This window comes from Rattus norvegicus, chromosome 14 (assembly GCF_036323735.1).
Source record: "Rattus norvegicus strain BN/NHsdMcwi chromosome 14, GRCr8, whole genome shotgun sequence".
Lineage (NCBI taxonomy): Eukaryota > Metazoa > Chordata > Mammalia > Rodentia > Muridae > Rattus > Rattus norvegicus.
The window spans coordinates 99,394,679-99,414,193 of record NC_086032.1 but is presented as its reverse complement, the minus strand read 5'-3'; the positions used below and the strand labels follow the sequence as shown (position 1 = coordinate 99,414,193).

General features: G+C 45.3%; 1 long non-coding RNA gene across 1 annotated transcript; it reads right to left on the bottom strand.

Moving 5' to 3' along the window:
- Positions 1 to 7,723: 7,723 nt before the first annotated feature.
- Positions 7,724 to 18,641, bottom strand: LOC134481798 (uncharacterized). The gene is made up of 2 exons (XR_010057620.1): positions 13,718 to 18,641; positions 7,724 to 9,023 (listed from the first exon to the last, which is right to left on the bottom strand). It is a non-coding gene; the product is annotated as an uncharacterized LOC134481798 (long non-coding RNA).
- Positions 18,642 to 19,515: the final 874 nt, after the last annotated feature.

Sequence of the window (19,515 nt, the reverse complement as noted above, 5' to 3'; positions counted from 1 at the left end):
CTCTAAGTAAGAATTCTAAAGCATCTTCCCCGGGCTGCCACATGACCGAAATGGAAACTAAGAAAGGAAAAAAGGAAGCTAAGGGTGGAGGTTTCCCTTTCCTTCTCGTTCCCCTCCTAGCACAGGGAACGGAAGAAACAGGACTGGACTGAATGACATCAGTCTCTGGTTAAAAGGCAGGCACAAATGGAGGGTGTGTGGGGTGGAAAGTAGCTGCCTGCATGTGCTTGGTGCAGCAGATGCAAACAGGGTGTCCTGCCTAAAACCTAAGGGAAGCACTGTCCAAATGTGGCCTCAGATGCAGAGCTGGACCTCAAATTCATCTACAGCTTGACCTAATTCAATTAAAACCAACGTTGAACACCAGATAAGCTGTGGGAATAGAAAATACAGAGCAGGTCTCATTTTCATGTGTCTTATATACCAGGGAAAGATGCTCAGTAGTCTACAAACTACTTTTTTTTTTCTTTTTTTCGGAGCTGGGGACCGAACCCAGGGCCTTGCGGTTGCTAGGCAAGCGCTCTACCACTGAGCTAAATCCCCAACGCCTAGTCTACAAACTACTAAGGCAGAATGTAACTTGCTGCTAAAGAGAGAAACACAGTTCTCTGGGAGACTGGGGCTCGGACTACACATGAGTTCTTGGCCAGCATTGGAGCTGCCACAGAAGGTTTAGGGAATGGGTGGGACTTAGTAGGGCTGACGTTGGGTGAGAAAGAGGTTGTCAAATGACCATGGAAGCAGCTACCTCCACTGTTTGTGATTCCTGAGGTCACTTTTCAGTTTTTGTCTATGTGTTTGTACTCTTCGTTTTCACGAGACCTTCCTTCTACTCTCAGACCTGTGTTTAGAGATGACGAGTTGTCTTTCTCAGTTGGGTAGTAGAGCAAAGCAAAGCATAACAAAACCAAAAACCAAAAACCAAGCAAGCAAAGATCTGGATTGGATGTGGGAATTCAAGGCTTTGAAGACAAGTGAAACGGCTAATGATTGCGTAACCCCACTCGGAGGATGGAAGGCTAGTGGGTAACTGTGTAACTAATCTGTTCCTTTGAACTACCAAGAATTAAAATTGTATGGTTGGTCTTTGGAACATGGTAACAGTGGCAGTTTTCTAAGTAGTCGATACCTTGATATTGAGTCCCTAGGATCTCTAAGAAAAACAACACAGAAAACATCGACAAAACTTAAACCATGGGCTCCTGAATTTTTGTGTTATCCTATTATTTCCTGATAAGTGGGTCTAGAAATAGTTCCTAAACACCCCCAAATGGATCTTGTATGGATGAAACAGCTAACAGACCATTAAAACCCTGTCTTCTTCCATTACGGGGCTGCAGCTGAGAGGTAGCTTCTAAGACTGAGGTTACAGAGGCAGAGCACGCCTCTCCAATCCCGGCAGCCAGATGATCCTGAAACATGGCAGGAGGAATACACATTTCCTTTAGGCCCAGACTTCTTAGATGAGGCCGAGGCGTCTTCATTTTCTCTTCCCCAGTGGCTACAGGTGGCAGAACCACTCAGTGGAAATAGTGTAGCTCTTCAACCAGGCATGAGGAGAAAGGTCGCTTACCCACCAGAAGCAATGACCGAGAACCATGTGCGAGGAGCAAATTTACATCACTTGGTAGATCCCATTCTTCTTCTGAGCCACCTACTCCCTGAACAATTACAGGGCTGTGCTATAGTGAGCTTCCCTGAGGGAAGACTACAGTCCTGTCTGCGGATATGACTGGCTTGGCTACTGGACTGTGAACAGAAGTTGTCGAGATGGATTCAGGAAACCTCAAGGGTGATTACACAGCTCCACCATTGTTCTCTTCCTTGTTCTGAAGGCAGCCTGTTCAGGTGCAGGGTCTTCTTCAGCCTAGATCCCAGATGAGGATGACGGTTGTTGAAGAGATGTAGCTGACCCCTAGGATGGCATAGATGATAAGGAAAAAGAAGCCTTGCTGTTTATGGAGGAGCAGTAATGACAGCTGACATGCCATGCTACTCCACTGATGTTCTATCTTTTTTTTTTTTGACAGGTTCTCACTGTAAGTCCACACTAGTCTTAAACTTTCTGTGGAGTCCAGGATAGCCTAGGACTTGATCCCCCAGCCTCAGCTTCTCAAGTGCTGGGATTACAGCCATACGTTACCACCCCTGGACTTGACATTTTGATCATTATCTAGGAAACCGTTTGATTTACCTTGTCTCTGGCACTATGAAATCGGAAGTGTTGAGTGGCAACCGGAGAGTGGTAAACAGTGAATCCGAGATCAAAAGGTGATTTTTAAACTTGAATTAAACACAAATTAATGAAATTAAGTCCTATTGATACAAATTAAAAGTCATAAACTGAAGTTGCAAACTAATAAATTAGATGACAATCGTTAAGTTAATGGGCTACCCTCTGGCTCCACTGACGTATTGGATCCCTTCTGCCGTTGAGAATTCCTGGGAGATACAAGAGAGAGGGAGATGAAGCGCATTCCATAACTATTTCTGTATTACTCACTTCCCTTACTTTGGGTGATGATTTGAGGGGATATATTGTGGTGGGACAGCTCCATGAAAACATACTTGTTCACATATCCCTGAACCAGGAGGAAGGGGGGAGACTCACCTTTGCCCCTGTGGTCTTATGCTCTGACATCTGCTGACTGGCCCTGATGCCCCACCCCACCCCACCCGCGCCCCAAGCAGCATCAACAGCTGGAGACCAAGTGTTCAAACATATGAGTCTGCATAAGTCTGGGGCGAACATTTCATACCCAAACCGTAGCGATCCCTATGTCCCTACAGCCTCAGAGCAGTCTACCCTGCCTATTCCCTTTTGCCCTTGGAATGTCAGGAGAGCAGGGTACCAAAGGGATGTACACAGGCCAAATACAAAAGTAGAAAATGAACTTTTTGCAGGAGACTAAATGCTATGTAGCCTTTGAAGAAAGGGGTTAGGGCATTTGAAGTCTACGGCCCTTGGAGATGGTTTACCTGGTTGGGAGCCTGGGGAAAGGTCATGGACTGGGATGGAAAGGAAAGTTTGCAAGGATTTTCCCAAGGCTGTACCCAGCTGAGACCTGGACATGTCACATTTTCCTTGCCCAAATAGGATAATAATGAGTAAGGGGTGAGAAATCACAAAATATAAAATGTCATAAGAAAAAAATTAAAGACACACTCTAGTACGTTAGAAACAAGTCTTCGTATTTTTTTCTTTATCTCATTACAATTTGTGTCTGCAAACAATGACTTTATGGGAAATGCTATTTGATCAGTTAATTGTTCGTACACTAGAGAATAAAAGGTTCTTGGTGGCATTTGACTGTGTTGCAGAGGACGTTAGGTTGCGACCATTAGTTCTGTCATTCCAAGCTCTCTACGACATGGAGACTCTGGTATTTGGTACCGCATGCCGTTCCGCTTTAAATAACAACAACGGTCGGCTCTGTCACATTGTACGTCTGCCGTGGTCTCCATGGGACGATGCTGACTATGCGTTCAACATACTCCACTCAGGAAATACACCCCCATCCCACTTTTCGTTCTATTGTAGTAGTCTGACGTTTTACTTTTCAGTATTTCAGTTAACTTATGGTCAGTCATATCCTGAAAATACTAAATGAAATCTTCTAGGTGATAGGAAACCATTAAGTTCCACACTGCATGCTCTTCCAAAGTATGTCATGGAAATGTGAGTCATCTCACCGTGATCTAGCATATCCATGCTGTATAGGCTACCCTCCCAGGAGTCACTTAGTAGCTGTCTTGTTTATTTGATTGGGATGCCGTTGAGGTACCAGTGTTTGGGGGCTACCATGGGCAGTTCTGAGCATCTGTTGTAGCTCTGTGTGCGTGTACCTCTCAGACAAGGGAGCATTGCTGTACTTTAACGTGGCAGCTTCTTGTGATCTGAATGGATATTTTCTAAGCAGGGAGGGCGAGGGTAACAAACCCACGGCTCACGTCTTCACCACAGAGAGCATCACATCACACTAGCTGATAACGGGCGTCATCCCTGAACGACACCGGTTATATTCTCAATACACACTATCTGGTGAGCAGCTTAACACATAGTCGTCCAGTAGTCTCGACAGCTGCGCTTAATTAAGAAATTAAATGTGTGACGACTAGGAAGCTGGTATGTGGTGTGAGTTGGCTGTTCCCTTGACAGCAGTACATCAAACAGCATGCGCTTGGCAATGGACAAAGCCAAGAATCATCCTGTGTGGCGCGCGTAGCGCTGTAACGTCAAGACATACCTCAGGAAGGGAGATCACTAGGCAATACTTTGCTGCCTCTTCCTTTTGCCCAAAAAGGTGGGCGACAAAGTCACCTGGTTAATAGCAAAAGTGCACAGAAACGTTTTAAAATACAACAGCGAACTTTGTTTTCTATAACATGGCACCGGTACCAGGACTCAAACTTTACATTTCTTGGAAATGTTTTATGTTTGTGTTACTGTTAGCCTCACGTCAAGTCTCCTGCTTTCCCTGAAGAACAAACTGGAGTGTATGAGGAGGAGTGAGCTGAGCAGGGGGCCCCAAGAGTGCGGAAATGCTCAGTAGAGAGATGGGAAACACCGATCTCCGTTCCTTCCAAGAGGATCCTTGTGTTTCTAAGACAAGGGCTCATCCGACCTGCCTTCTAGCCGTGGTCCCTCTCAGCACTGAAAGAACACTGCGTCTGGGATTCAGCGGACCCTGTATGCCAGGGATTGTGGTAGAAGCTGAGGACTCAGAGATGACAGACAACAGCTCCTGGTCCTATGGAGCTAATGTTATAACCAGAGAGATTGACCCAGCCCACTCCTAGATGTCATGCTGAGAAACAAATTAATCAAATCCTTGCCAGATGGTCTAAGCAGTCAGAAGTAAACAGAGAAGGGACTGACCAGAGAAGGAACAAGAAGCAGCGAGATTGTTAGGTGGGCAAAGTGACATTTAAACACACATCCAGCCTTAAAAGGATGTTCCCTGCCGCCACTGGGAGCATTGACACCAACAGGCCTCAGTTTTAGAGAGAAATTTTTAGAGTCAGAGTCAACTGGACAGAGCTTACTTTTCCCACAGCAAAATTCTCTTCTGTAGGACGTGAGGTTGTGACCTAACCAACTTGGTAGCCACAAAAATATTTCAAAGTCAAAAAATAATCTGCTGTCCGGTTGCCAGTGACAGCCAAATGTTCCATCTCATTTGGCAATGCTGACCTATGAGTGACCGGCCTGCTCTACTTGTTCTGTTTGCTTTGTTTCTGTTCTGTTTTTAGCCACACACACACGCACACATAAATACACACACACATCACACACACGCACACACAAATACACACACACAAATACACACACACATCACACACACGCACACATAAATACACACACACAAATACACACAAATACACACACACCACACACACGCACACATAAATACACACACACACATAAATACACACACACACCACACACACGCCCACATAAATACACACACACATCACACACACGCCCACATAAATACACACACAAATACACACACACACAGATACACACACACATCACACACACGCACACACAAATACACACACACAAATACACACACATAAATACACACACACACACCACACACACGCACACATAAATACACACACACATCACACACACGCACACATAAATACACACACACATACACAAATACACACACACAAATACACACACACATCACACACATGCACACACAAATACACACACACAAATACACACACACAAATACACACAAATACACACACACCACACACACGCACACATAAATACACACACACACCACATACACACACTACACAAATACACACACATACCACATACACACACTCCACACACACACTCCACATACACATGCACTCCATACACACATTACTCACATACACACATACCACATACACACATTCCACACACACACTCCACATACACACACACACACAAATACACACAAATACACACACACATCACACACACACACACAAATACACACACACATCACACACACATCACACACACGCACACATACACACACACACCACATACACACACTACACAAATACACACACATACCACATACACACACTCCACACACACATTCCACACACACATGCACACCATACACACACTACACACATACACACATACCACATATACACACTCCACACACACACTCCACATACACATGCACACCATACACACACTACACACATACACACACACACCACATACACACACACACCACATACACATGCACTCCATAGACACACTACACACATACACACAAACCACACACACACACACACCACATACACATGCACACCATAGACACACTACACACATATACACACCACACATACACACACACGCACACCACATACACATGTACACCATAGACACACTACACACATATACACACCACACACACACACACACACCATAGACACACTACACACATATACACACCACACATACACACACACGCACACCACATACACATGTACACCATAGACACACTACACACATATACACACCACACACACACACACACACCATAGACACACTACACACATATACACACCACACATACACACACACGCACACCACATACACATGTACACCATAGACACACTACACACATATACACACCACACACACACACACACCATACACACCATACACACACACACACTCACACACACGTACTCTCAGGGCAAACATCTAGATTGTCTTATCTGCGAGGCACTAGTATTTTCAATATTTCCTCTGTGGAAACCTCAGCACCACTTGAGAGGCGTCCCTAGGGTCCTTACTAAGAAAGGGGTGTCCACAATGTGCCTTACTTTGTTGGACATCAACAGCGCCATGTTTAGCTTCTCACACTCTTCTGTAGGACAGTACATTCGCTCTTGGGGAGTCTGAGACTACGCCCTGGCTTACTGGGAGCTATTAGAGATACCTGCCGTGGGCATGGGCTGGAGTCATGGACTCTCATCTTAGGATGAACGTTAGGTTAAGGAGGTAGCCATCAGATCTCTCTGTTGTATAAATCCACCCCCTTGTAATTATGAAATACTCTGGGGGTGATATTTTGAGACCACATGCTTTTCTTGTTTCCCAACATTTTGCTGCCACAGGAACAACTCAGCCAAGAGGCTGGTGCGGTGCCATCCATTAGCACATGACATCTCAGGAGGAGTTTGACCAGCTCAGGGCTCTACAAAAATATAGGTGCTATCCAGACATTATAGCTGATTAACTGCATTTAATAATAAAGCTTCGATTAAAAACTGTTATCTTGTGGGAAATAAATAGGCCTCCCTTGGCATGGCCCAAGAGTAAATGGTGCTAAATAAGCCAATTACTGCTATTACCATTCAAAAGGAATGGATAGCTGTTAGGGTCGGCTTCTTGGCCTCCCAAATACTCTTAACGAAATGTTGGTCCACTTCCTTTGTCTTTCATCTTTCAACTCCAAGGAAGGATTACTAATGGAAGAGTCTGTGGGAGGCATGGGTAATCGAATCTTCCTTAGAACCATCAACTATAACTCTAGATTGGGCAGATTAAGTCTGGATTTCATTTCTAAGAACCACAGTGCGGTAGCTTTTATATGAATGTAATCCCCGTTATTGAGTCTAAGCACAAGGACCAGCCCTGTAGACTTCCTGCTGTGATATAGTCCATGGGGTAATTGAATTAGGGTAATAGGGTTGAAACATTTTGTAATTTAATGAGTTTGTGGATTTCTTATTCCCAGAATTATAAAAGAACCTCTGTGAATGTCAAATTCAGTAATTATCACACTGAACAGAATTTGGCTCTATTTAACCAACTGGCAGACTCTGTAGATAACAACATGATTTGATATTTATAAAAAGATAACAACATGATTTGATATTTATAAAAAGCCAACCCCACACCCCCACTCTTAGAAACAGAAATTCATTAAGTTTAAAGGTTCTCACAATTTTGTGAAGAAATTCACTTTTCTGGAACTTTCTAAAGTCTCTAAATTAGACATTAAAAAAAAAAGAGAGGCCGTTTTTGAAATATAATCCTTCAGCTTTCTCTGTATTACAGAGGCTGGCTGTGGCCCGAGACACTAACTGGCTTGCATTTGATGGAAATTAATGGAGGATGAAGACAAAGACGAAGGGGAAGGGGAAGAAGAAGGGGAAGGAGGAAAAGGAGGAGAAGGAAGATGAGGAAGAGGAAAAGGAGGAGGAGGAAGATGAGGAAGAGAAGGAGGAGGAGGAAGAGGGAGAGGAAGAGGAGGAGGAGAAATGCAAAGTCTCTTTGGTGTTAAGAGTAATAAACAACTGAATTCAGAGGAGGGAGATGAAATCAGGATGTGGCAAAGCTGAGGCGTTAAATGCTGGCATTACACACGTGGGTGGATTTGGAGTAGAAACACAGAAGCATCGTCTTTTGCCATTCCTTGCACTTTTCCCTAGTAGTACTGTTGCCAAATGTGCAGAGACAGCAACAGCAACAGTCCCCTTTATATACTAAGATCTTTCAGCCCGACCAGCAGCTCCAGAAAGGGACAACTATTATTTTCTCTCGTTGAAAGATGAAGACTCCTGGGACCAGAGAGTTTGGCAACATCCTGTGGAATAACCTGACTGGAGCCCAAACAGCATGGCCTTAGGGTCTGAGACCATAAAGACCTGCGACCTGGCCTCCCAAACTGTGCTGCCTCTTCCCTGAGGGCCAGGAGAGTTAGAGCCCTCCTCACAGAAGACAGATGAAAGCTTCATTTGGACACCACAATGTCTACAGTCCTTTGTACAGCTTTTAAGTCAAGATGGAGGCTCGTTACACGGAAAATGATCTGTGCTGTAGCAGATCCAGGCAGAACATGAAGATCCTCCCATCCCTAGTTCTGGTATCTGGCCAGTGAGTGCTGCTCTTCTCGACAACACCAAAAAGCAAATGGCATCCATTCTTGTCAGAGGAACTCACTCAACCCTTGTTCTGTGTCTCTCCCTCGGGGCCAACATTCCTGGCAAAGAAAACGAAGGCAGGATAATAACCGTCACAGACATTATGAAAGGCTTCTTATCTGAGTCCATACTGTCACCCCCGTTAGTGCTTCCTCAAACCACTACAGACTGACAGGATTATCATCTCTGCGGCTCACAGGCGTGGTTCTCTTTCCCATTTGAGTCTGAGTCCCCTTGGCTTTCTAAGCCGAGATCAGATGAGGAGGGGGAGATTCAGGCCGTAGTGCCAGGTGAGGTGTTACTGGAACCCAACATGGAGACTGGACACCCGAAGGAAAAGTAGGAAAAGCAGTGTGCTCAGCTGTTTCACCTTAGAGCAAGTTCCATCAAAACACAGCCCAACTAAAATGTCTGCTTTATAGAAAAGCAGACACTGAAAGAAGCCACACATTGTCTCTTACTCTTTTATACAATGTGTGGCTGCTCCTCTGGACCAGCCTGGGACAGTCTTGGTTTACACCTGCTTTCCCAGTACATCATAAATAGCACCCCATTTCATCCTCAAAAGTATCTCCATTTTGGATGATAAATACATACCCAAGTAATGATACTTCTCATTGGGTGATGTTTTATTTTTTTTTAAATTCTTGTAATTCTTGGGTACAAATAAAAAGCACAAAGAGTGAAGGTCCGGAAACACAGACTGGCATTCCGTCTTTGTTTTGGAATCGCTATTTCTGTCACTCTGTATCATTGGGAAAGGGGTAACATTTAGTTTTGTATTGTTTTTGTTTAAAAGGACAACTCTCTGTAGGGAGGATAACTAAACGGACAGGATGATTTAAGAAACCAAGAGACTGTTGCAGCAAACGGAGACCATGGCATAGATTGGGGGTTTATATCCAATTTTTAGAGAGGAGCGAAAGGCAATGTAAGACACAGGGAGCCTGAGCAAGGCAAGTATTAGGCAGGGCAGCCAAAGCTATGGCTGGAGGCCTGGATGTCCCAAGCCTGGAGGACTAGGGAGTCTCACAGTGGTACAGCATTTGCCCTAGGTGTGTGGTGTGTGTGTGTGTGTGTGGTGTGTGTGTGTGTGTGTGTGTGTGTGTGTGTGTGTGTGATGTGTGTGGTGTGTGTGTGTGTATGTGAGTGTGTGTGATGTGTGTGTGTGATGTGTGGTGTGTGTGTGTGTGTGTGTGTGTGTGTGTGTGAGTGTGTGTGTGTGTGTGAGATGTGTGTGTGATGCCCTAGGTTCAAAGTCAGTGCTGCTGTGAAGCAGGAAAGTGGAAAGGGAAGGACACTACGACTCGAGGTTCCCTGGACAATTCTAGTTGAACATCACGGACAGTACAGGAGCTCAGGAGGACCACCCCTTCCTGGGAGACTCTTGGCAGTTAATGGTTGCTTTGGGAAAGGGGACATTTTCTTTATTGCCACAGTCACTGGTAAGTTGCCAGTATCTCAGTAAGTCATGCCCTGTCTATGCTCGTGCAGACAACCCTAAGTCAGTGGATCCCAGAATTAGACATGAGTTGGGCACAGTGGTGTGTGACTGGGAAGCATTCTGGGAAGCAAGGCAGGTGGATCTTTCTAAGTTCCACACCAGCCTGGTCTACATAGCAAGTTCCAGGACAGCAGAGATCCTGTCTCAAATAAATAAAGACATGGAAATGGCAGGGAGGCATGCTGGGAAGAAAGGTTTTAGCAGGAGGGGAGGGGAGGGGGAGAGAGTAGTGGATAGGTGGGAAACAGAACCCAAACTCATCCTGAACGTGTCTTAGGTTATCAAAGAATAAAGAGTAATGTAGAAGGGAAGACAGCCTCAAATCCTATCGGCTAGGCAGGCTCCACCTTGTTCTCTTTGATCCCTGGTCTCTTCCTGATTCTATTGTTTTGCTTTGTTTTGACACAGGTCTGGCTGGCCGGGAACTCTGTGATCTTGAGTGTGGCCACATCCAGCGTTTGGTGGTACAGGGGTTAGAGCCTAAGACTTTGTGCCCATTAGGCAAGCACTCCAACAAAGGTACACCTCCGGCCTCCCTTTGCTTCTTTTAGTTTAAATGTTTATCATTTATTTTTTAGTTGTGTGTGTGCGGCTGTGTGTGGGTTTGTGTGTGGGAGGGTAGTTAGAGACCGTAGGGACTCCTGGAGTGTTGGGCGGTTGTGAGCTAACTGATGTGGCTGTTGGGACCCGAACTTAGGTTCTCTGGAGGAGCAGCTGGACTCTTAACTGCCGAGCTACCTTTCCACACTCTGGTTTTGTTACATTAGACAAGTCTCACTTTGTAGGCCTTGCTGGTCTTGAGCTCTCAACAATCCACCTGTCACTGTTTCTCAAAGGCTGGGGTTTAGGAAGGAACCACCACACCCCACTCTCTACTCGGTTTCTAAAAGAACTAACTGCTTTCTTTTTAAACATTGTATTGTATCCCCTGGGACATGGGCAGCCTATCAGACTTCTCCTCCCCCTGGCCACCATCATTTGCCAACAGCTCCTCAGTGGGCTGGGATGGAGACTCCTTGGTGTTTGGGTTTTGTTTTAAAGCTAACTGTGGCATGCTTTGCGAAAGGCTGGTGTCTGCAAAACTTCTAATAACACCCATTTTTGTGTACACCGATGAATATGTATATGTGCATATTTTGATGTTGAAGGCGAGCTATTTTTAGTTTCCTTTTTGGTGTGTTTGGAGAAACTCCTAACTGTTGCTATGCTGCCATGGGAACGGTATCCATGTACACTGATGTGTTTACAATTGTTCAAAACACTGTAAACTTCCCGGGGCAAAGGCAACCGGCTTACTCCCATCAAGGTTGCCCCGTGCTTTTCTTTTATTAGTAGTTTATTACTCCAAGATCCATGTTGGAGTCTACCTAAACCCAATCCGTTTTGCATCTGTGTCTTCACCAAAGGCTTCCCCCCTCTCTGGTATACATCATTAATTAATTAATTTTACATTCATAACTACAGTACTGCAGAAAACAAATTTTAAAATGTCCCCCTGAAATCAGAAATATTATCTGTTCTTGTTAGGAGTTGAAAATTGACGACCTCAGAGGTTTCCAGGTAAGGAATAGAAATGGCAACCCTTGAGGATATACTGACTTTCTACAGTGTTTAGGAGTAGGGGCCTGACTGGGACGTTAAGTTTGACCTTCATAATCTTCTTGGTCATATCTACTGAATTTAAAGACTGTTCTAGTCCCCAGGAAGATGCAGACAAGAAACTTCCAGCTTTTTCTATCAGGAACAATTAGGTATCTGAGAATCTTCTCAATTTTTGGAAAATCAATTCTAATAGAAACTCAGAAATTAGCCAGGCAGTAGTGGTGCATACTTTTAATCCCAGCACTCAGGAGGCAGAGGTACGTGGATCTCTGAGTTGGAGACCAGAGGCCAGCTCTAGTCTACAGAGCCAGCTCCAGGACAGCCAGGGCTACAAAGAGAAACCCTGTCTCAAAAAAAAAAAAAAAAAAAAAAAAAAAAAAAAAAAAAAAAAAAAGAAAGAAAGAAAGAAAGAAATTAAGGTGAATGAGGAATAGAACAGAGTCTGAAGACATCACAATAGTGGTCTTCCCAGGGTGTGTTAAAGGCACTCAAAACTATTTGAAAATAGAATTTGTCAGCACCAATTCCAGAATGGTTAGGTGTAGTTAAGGGCACATGTGCTCCAAGACAGCACACTTTCTTACTAGTCTCCTTTAAGACATTCGTTCCTACGCTTAGGATCTATTTGCGTAAGTATATAGTGAGATAAATTTAAATGGCCATAAGGGAGTCTGTTTTTATTTCTCTTCTACCAAAAGCTCATTTTTGTCATCTTGCTGAAACAGCCATTTAAGTCACACGGAAAAAAAAGAAAAGCCCAGATCTGGTGAGGTTCAGTTGTAATGCCAGCACCCTGGAGCCTGAGGTGGGAGGCTTGACGAGACTTGGAGGTCAGCCTGGGTTGCATAGTGAGTTTGAGGCCAGCCTGGTATATGTAGCAAGACCCTGTCTCTAAGAATCAAAGCAAAAACAAACTATAAAACCACTTCTCTCAACCCCAACCTCCCACCCCTCCCCCACTTTCATCCTCCACATACAACAGAACGTCAAATAGGAGCGTGGTTTATGTTTCCAAATGGGCATGATTTATGAGCCCCAGCAGTCGTCCTGACCCACGTGTGCTGCATGTGGAGGTAGATAGGGGGTTGAAAAGGCATTTCTGGCCAGGACCCTTCTCAAAGCATTTTTGCAATGTCTGCACCAGCTCATCTGTGGACATATCATTCTAAATCCTCCATAATCATAGATCTGCGTGTGAGTCTTCTTTTTATTCCCCTCTTCCCTATGGGAAGGATTCCTCTCTGCCCCTTGGAGCTTAACTGCAGTTAAGAATGTGACCACAAGGTCACATTTAGATTAGAACCCAGTAAAACCTGATGAGCTTGCTAAGCAGGACAATGGGGGAAAGTCACAGGTCAAACTGTGACTGCTTTCCACTGGAGTGGTTGTGGGCGGGGGTCACGGGAGTGCCTAACAGGAAGTGAATCTGGCTCAGGCTCAGGCCAGAGGCCAGGAGACCAGGCATTAATTCCCTGGGGTAACCAGCAGGATGGAGATGTAAGGGGTTGGCTGCGCTGAAGCATCCCACCCCCATCTCGCCCCGCCCCGCCTCGCCCCGGCAACTGCTAATTGGCTTTCTCATCCAGATTCTTTTCACAAGCAGTTTTCCATCTCCATTCTGTCTCTGAGGGAATTTCCCAAACTAACCGTCTCTAAGAATTTCCCGCCTTCGGACCACAGTGTAGCCCGGAGAGATTTACTGCTGATCTCCATCTGGGGGTTTTCTCTTTGGCTCACCACGACTTCCTGTTTCCCAGCGGCCTCTGCTCTCTGGGAACTAGAGTCCTCAAAGGGACAGACAACTTTCAACAGAGGGAAAATGACTGTGTGTATAATACAGTGATACCCGCCTCCTCCCTCCTCCTGGTTCTGGGCCACTGTGGCATTGAAGTTGTAAGCCAGGCCCAGGAACCTTGTTGAGAGAGTTGGGTGGATACCACTGAATATACCTTGTTATTCGTGAGCCGCAGAAAGGATTGTTTCATAGATTTGTCGCCCCTGATTTAGGATAGATAGAAATGCCTCTGTTAAACCACTAGGAGCAGGAGAGATGGCTGAGAGCGGGTGCTCTCCTAGAGGATTGGAGTTCGGTTCCGGCATTTGCAAAGGACAACTACTCACACCGAGCTGAAACTCTAGCATCCGGGTCAAATGAGGCCCCTGGCCTTCACAACACGCACATATGTGCACGTACCCATGTACAAATAATTAAAAATAAAATAAAAACTGCTAGGGATGAAACTCAGATCATCACGAACGCTTGGCAAGCACATACCTTGCCCTTGCACATGCCACGCCCATGCACACGCCACGCCCATGCACATGCCACGCCCTCGATGCCTCTTTCTGGTTCACTTAATGACTGCGCTGTCACTCACAAAGGCCCCAGTGTGACAAGCACGGTGCCAGGGAGTTTGCATTCACTTCTCATTTGATTCTGGTAAAAGTCAGGAGAAGTAGGCCTTGTTAGACCTAATTAGCCAGCGAGGCGGTAGCTGATGGCTACGTTTCCCTAGCTGGTTATAAACAGTGTTCCAAGTGTGTGGCTCGTCGGAAGTCCATGCTTTTAGTCATTCAGCCGTGAGTTTGTATAAAAGTTTGGGTCATTTTCACAGATTTTTGAAACCCAACAAAGTGGTGGGGAAGACCTTGAGAAGGAGCAGAGCCTCAAAACCAAAAATATTTTTTGAAGCGGTATGGGTGGTCTTTATTGATGGTCATTGAACCTGGTGGGCCCTCTCTACTGCGTCTCGGGAAGGTGCTGAGAATAACGGTATACAAGACCAACCACTTAATTAGTTTGTTCTCCTAGAGAACATCCCATTTAACCCTTCTTGCTTACCCTAGCTTTGTTCATTTTATCAAGGTCCTTAGAATTGATTCCCTGGGGGCAGGTCCCAGCCTTTCTCTGGCCCTGCACTGAGGTTTACTTAATCCTCTGGAAACTGTGTTCTACAATTGGTCTACTTTCCTGCCTCTCATTGCCTTTAAACCAGCCAGATTAATGCCTGTGCATGCATTCCTGCGTGTGTGTGTGTGTACATGTGTGTGTGTGCACACTCTCACATGTATGTGTGTGTTCTTGTGGTCTGAGTCCTCAGGAGGATAGATGATTAGTAACAGGTGACCTTTGCAAAATACTGCAAGTATTTTCAGTTCCGTTAAAGGAGCGACCAGCATATGAGGTGCTGGAGGCCACCCCAGAAGTGAGGAACATGGTCCAGGGAAGTCCCAAAGGCTGCAGAAGCTGCAAGAAAGGACCCCTTAGCCACTGCACACTTTGCTCTGATTGTTGAGAAGTTATCCAGTGGTTACTTATCCCGCATTACTTAGTCAGTCCAGGGCCAGGGTTCAAATATCAGTCTAATTTCTAGTTGTAGAACTTGGAGTGAATAAATCTTTTATTTCATTGTCGTTCTGGAGATCCAGGGTCTTACCCATGCTAGGCAAACGCTCTACACTGTTATATTCAATCCCCAGCCTTATTTTATTTTATTGAGACAGGGTAGCAGGCAGCCTAGGCTGGCCTTGAAGTTGCTATGTAGTCAGAGACGACCTTTAACTCCTGAATCTCATACTCCTAAGGAATGCTGGAATCACAAGTTCGAGCTATCATTTCCGGCTCTGCCCCTTATTTGTTAAGCCACCAAGAAACACACCCCAGCCCTTAAGCTGTGTATATACTGGCCGAGTTATCGTTTCACGTACTCAGGTGGCAAAAACAGGGCAAGCACTCTCTGCCTGATGCCCTGGACCCAGGACGGACAAGCAGGGCCTAGAGGTAGTGGGGAAGGCCTTCCATGGTCTAAGGGGCCTGATTTCCTAGTCTTCACTGTTGCCAGGGCACCTTGGCAGCAGCTTACTCGACTTCAGGGGTCCAAGTAACCAGTACCAGGATCAGGCCTTCAGTCTGTTTTCCAGAAAACAAAACGAGTCCTTTAAATGAGGTCTAGCCCTCTGCAATTCTTCCTAAGCAAATGGCCACAAATATGCCATGTGTTCCCTCACAGGCAATGGTACATATTATTGTCAATGGCTCCTTTCCCCGCAAGTGTCACTGCTCTTCCTGTCACGCTGCAGATGAGCAGGGGACAGCAGTTGAAGGAACCATCAAATCAGGGACTGGGTGGGGCCTCTGTTCCCCATTCACAGAAGCCTGATCTGTACCATGCGGTATCCAGACGGAATGATGGAATGTTCCAGAATCTCAAGCAAAGCCCAGCTCTGTCTGGCAGCCACATTGGCACATCCAGCAGAGATTGCCAAGGTTCTCATTTCAGCCCCCACCTTCCAGCTCGACACATTAAGCTCAACACATTGTTGTTTGTTTGTTGAGTCAGGGTCTTATATAATTCCTCTAACTCCCTGTGTAGCCAGGACTGGCTTTGAACTCCTGATCCTCCTGCCTGTACCTCCCACACACTGGGATTACAGACACACGCCTCCACAGTTGGCTTAATTTCAAAACTGAATACTAAAACCAAACCAGATCACATAAACCTCAAGGATGTTTCTTTTTTTAAGTGAATGGTATCACGGCTGTTGCTTAATGGTCTATGTAAAACGGTACGATGGTATTCCTCGTACAAGGTGGGCCTCATGGGATATGGCAAACTGGCAACAAACAGAATAACCAGCGATTAGGGGAACCCTGCTGCTGCGTCCAGGAACTCTGGGTACCTCCAGGGGTGCTGGTTTGATCCAAGAGAGATCTATGCTGTAAAACTAGCTCTTCAGGCACGAAGCTTGGTTGTAGAAAAACCTCAGGCTACTGTTAGCCCAGAATGCATTGCTTCCTTTCATGACTGTTTCTGTGGGCTGTGATGTAAGAGTCAGAGGAAAGTTAGCATCGTTTGAACTCAGTGCAACTCTTCATACTTTCATGCTCTTGTGTTGTTTGAAAGAGAAAAGAAAACCAAGCCAGCCAACTCTTTCTAAGCAGCACCCTCGCAGCCATGGTCAAGATTCTAACTTTCCTTCTTATCTGTTTGATTATTAAGAATGCTCCATGTTCCTTGTATCCATCTAGTTGTGATTGCATGGGTACTGCTAGAACTTTCCCGACTGATAGGTCAGCTGATCTGTACATGTTGGTATCTATGACTTCCCTGCTGCCTGTACACATGCCCGGATGTCACCACAATCCTGCACACTGTCGATGTTTTACCTTTCCAGACCCTTCCCTGTGAAAGTTGCCACCTTCTAAACATGGTTATGTGCTTCACGGTGCCCACATGGACTTGGGAGAGGGAGGTCACATCTTCGTGATCTGCCCCGGGTCATGACAGTCCTTGCTGGTCCCGGCGATCAGTGCTACAATGTAATACGACTGGACAGTTGTGAGCCAGTCAGTTTTTTCCTCGCAGTATTTTTAGCTTCTGATTTAGCCACAATTCTAAAAATAAGCGGTTGTTAGTAGATTTAAAATGCATTGGCCATATTCTCTGTGAGTGTGTTAGATATGGTTTCATATCTCATTCTTATAAGCAGCTGCTATTGCTTATATAGCTAGGAGAGGAAGGACCCACGCCAGTAAACGGCTGTAACCATAGTCTAACTTACAGATCCTTCCTCTGATTGCAGATGTCATCTTTGACGTTACCCTTATTTCAAAGTTATTTTCAGATTAAATATTTGCTGTGACTTCCATATCGTGACGTCTTGGATGACCTTTAAAGGTGGCGCAGAACACAGTAGCAAGACCTTGCTGCTGTCCCCATCCCTGCAAAATAAATAAATAAAGCTTTAAACATGGAAAAAAGGTAAATGCACTCTTGGGCTTGGACTCGAAGTCATTAGAGCAAGATGGCAGAGCCTCAGAAGAAATGAGTCACAGACTTAGACCCGGCATCTAAGAATCGGTTGCTCTTGTTCCCCACCTCTCCTCCCGCTCTCCACACCCTCCACTCTCTACTCTCCTGTCACTGGAGGCATCAGTTCTAGGACACGTGTGGTGTGGGGTGTGGCAATGGGTTCCTGGCTTCTGCTTCACTCTGAAATCCCTTCTTAGAAAATGAGCATTTGCGAGAGACGGAAGTGGCAAGGGCACCCATTTTACGTGAGTAAAATGAGTATCTTTAACAACAGAGTTGATCTCGATTTGGTAATTTCTGAGATGACCTTATCCAGAGAGTGTTCATAGTTATGATAATTCAATAGTACGTCAATTTTCTACTGTTTCCACAGTATTCAGTAGACATTTATTAGGCGTTGTGCGTGTTTGCCTCCTTGCAAAAGTAATGTACTCACTTGGCAAGTATTAATTCTTCACGCTAATACACAAAGACAACACCTAAGAAAACTGGGGTTATCCACAGTGTCCCAGCTTTCTTTTGTTCTTGTTGTGTTTTTTAAAGTAACGTAGCCCTAAAGGTGAACCTACATTCACTGTCTCCAGTTTCTTTTTCCCAGTGTTCCATACACACTATGGAGGTTGGCCTTTCCACAGTCGTTGGAGGCCTACGCTTTTGGAAGTCCTTGGAAAGCTCTCAGGCCACATTGTAGGTAGCAGATGGCCCAGATGCTGCTCTTCCTTCCTTAGAAGGCTTTTTCACATGACTTTCAGGACACAGCGCTCTCTCCCACCCTCTCCCCGTCCTTGGCTTTTCTCCTCAGACCTCTTTGTTAGTCTACCCCTTCTTCTCTCTGGCCTTGACCATCCTGCAGAAGCCATCAAAGGCATGTCTCCAGCTTTGACTCTCCTTTGACCCTCAGATCTTTACCATTGAAGACTGAATATCTTAAACTTAAGTGCAAACCTGGATTCCTTCTTCTCTCTTGAAGTCCGTTCCACTCACAGCCTACACCATCTCAGCCGGTAGTTGCTCCTCCTAAGACTGTGTGGGGTCCCCCATATGCCTCTTTCTTTTCCCTCATTTTTTTCCCCAAATCTTTTTACAACTTACATCCAACTGATTTTCAGCATTTCTGCTTTCTCCTGAGACGCAGTACCTCTCTCTTGGATTATTGCACTAAGGCTCCCAACAAGTCTGCCTGTTTCTATTCTTACCAATCTGTAGTCCCAACTCAAGAATTCGGGCCATGCGATGCTTCAAAATTGTAATTCAAACGTAAGCTCAAAAGCTCACAGTTGTGCCCATCTCATTCAGGGTGAGGATGAGTGTTCGCAAAGGCTGACACATCCCAGATGATTGGCTCTGTCGTCTCCCGTTCAGTTATCTCACCTCTTCCTCTGACTCCCTTAAACTCATTGGAACCCTTAGTCTGGAATGTTCTCCTTATTTACAAGAACGCACGCTCCATCCCCTCACTTCTCTCTCAGGAGTCTGCTTTGCCAGTTATTTAAGACTGAATGGTCTTCCCTGATTATAATCCATACATCCAATGTCTCTCAGCCTGGCCTGATATTTCATTTTCCATATTTCACACATACATTGAAATGACTTCCTTACTGTGTTCATAGTTTATTTTCTATCTTTCACCTA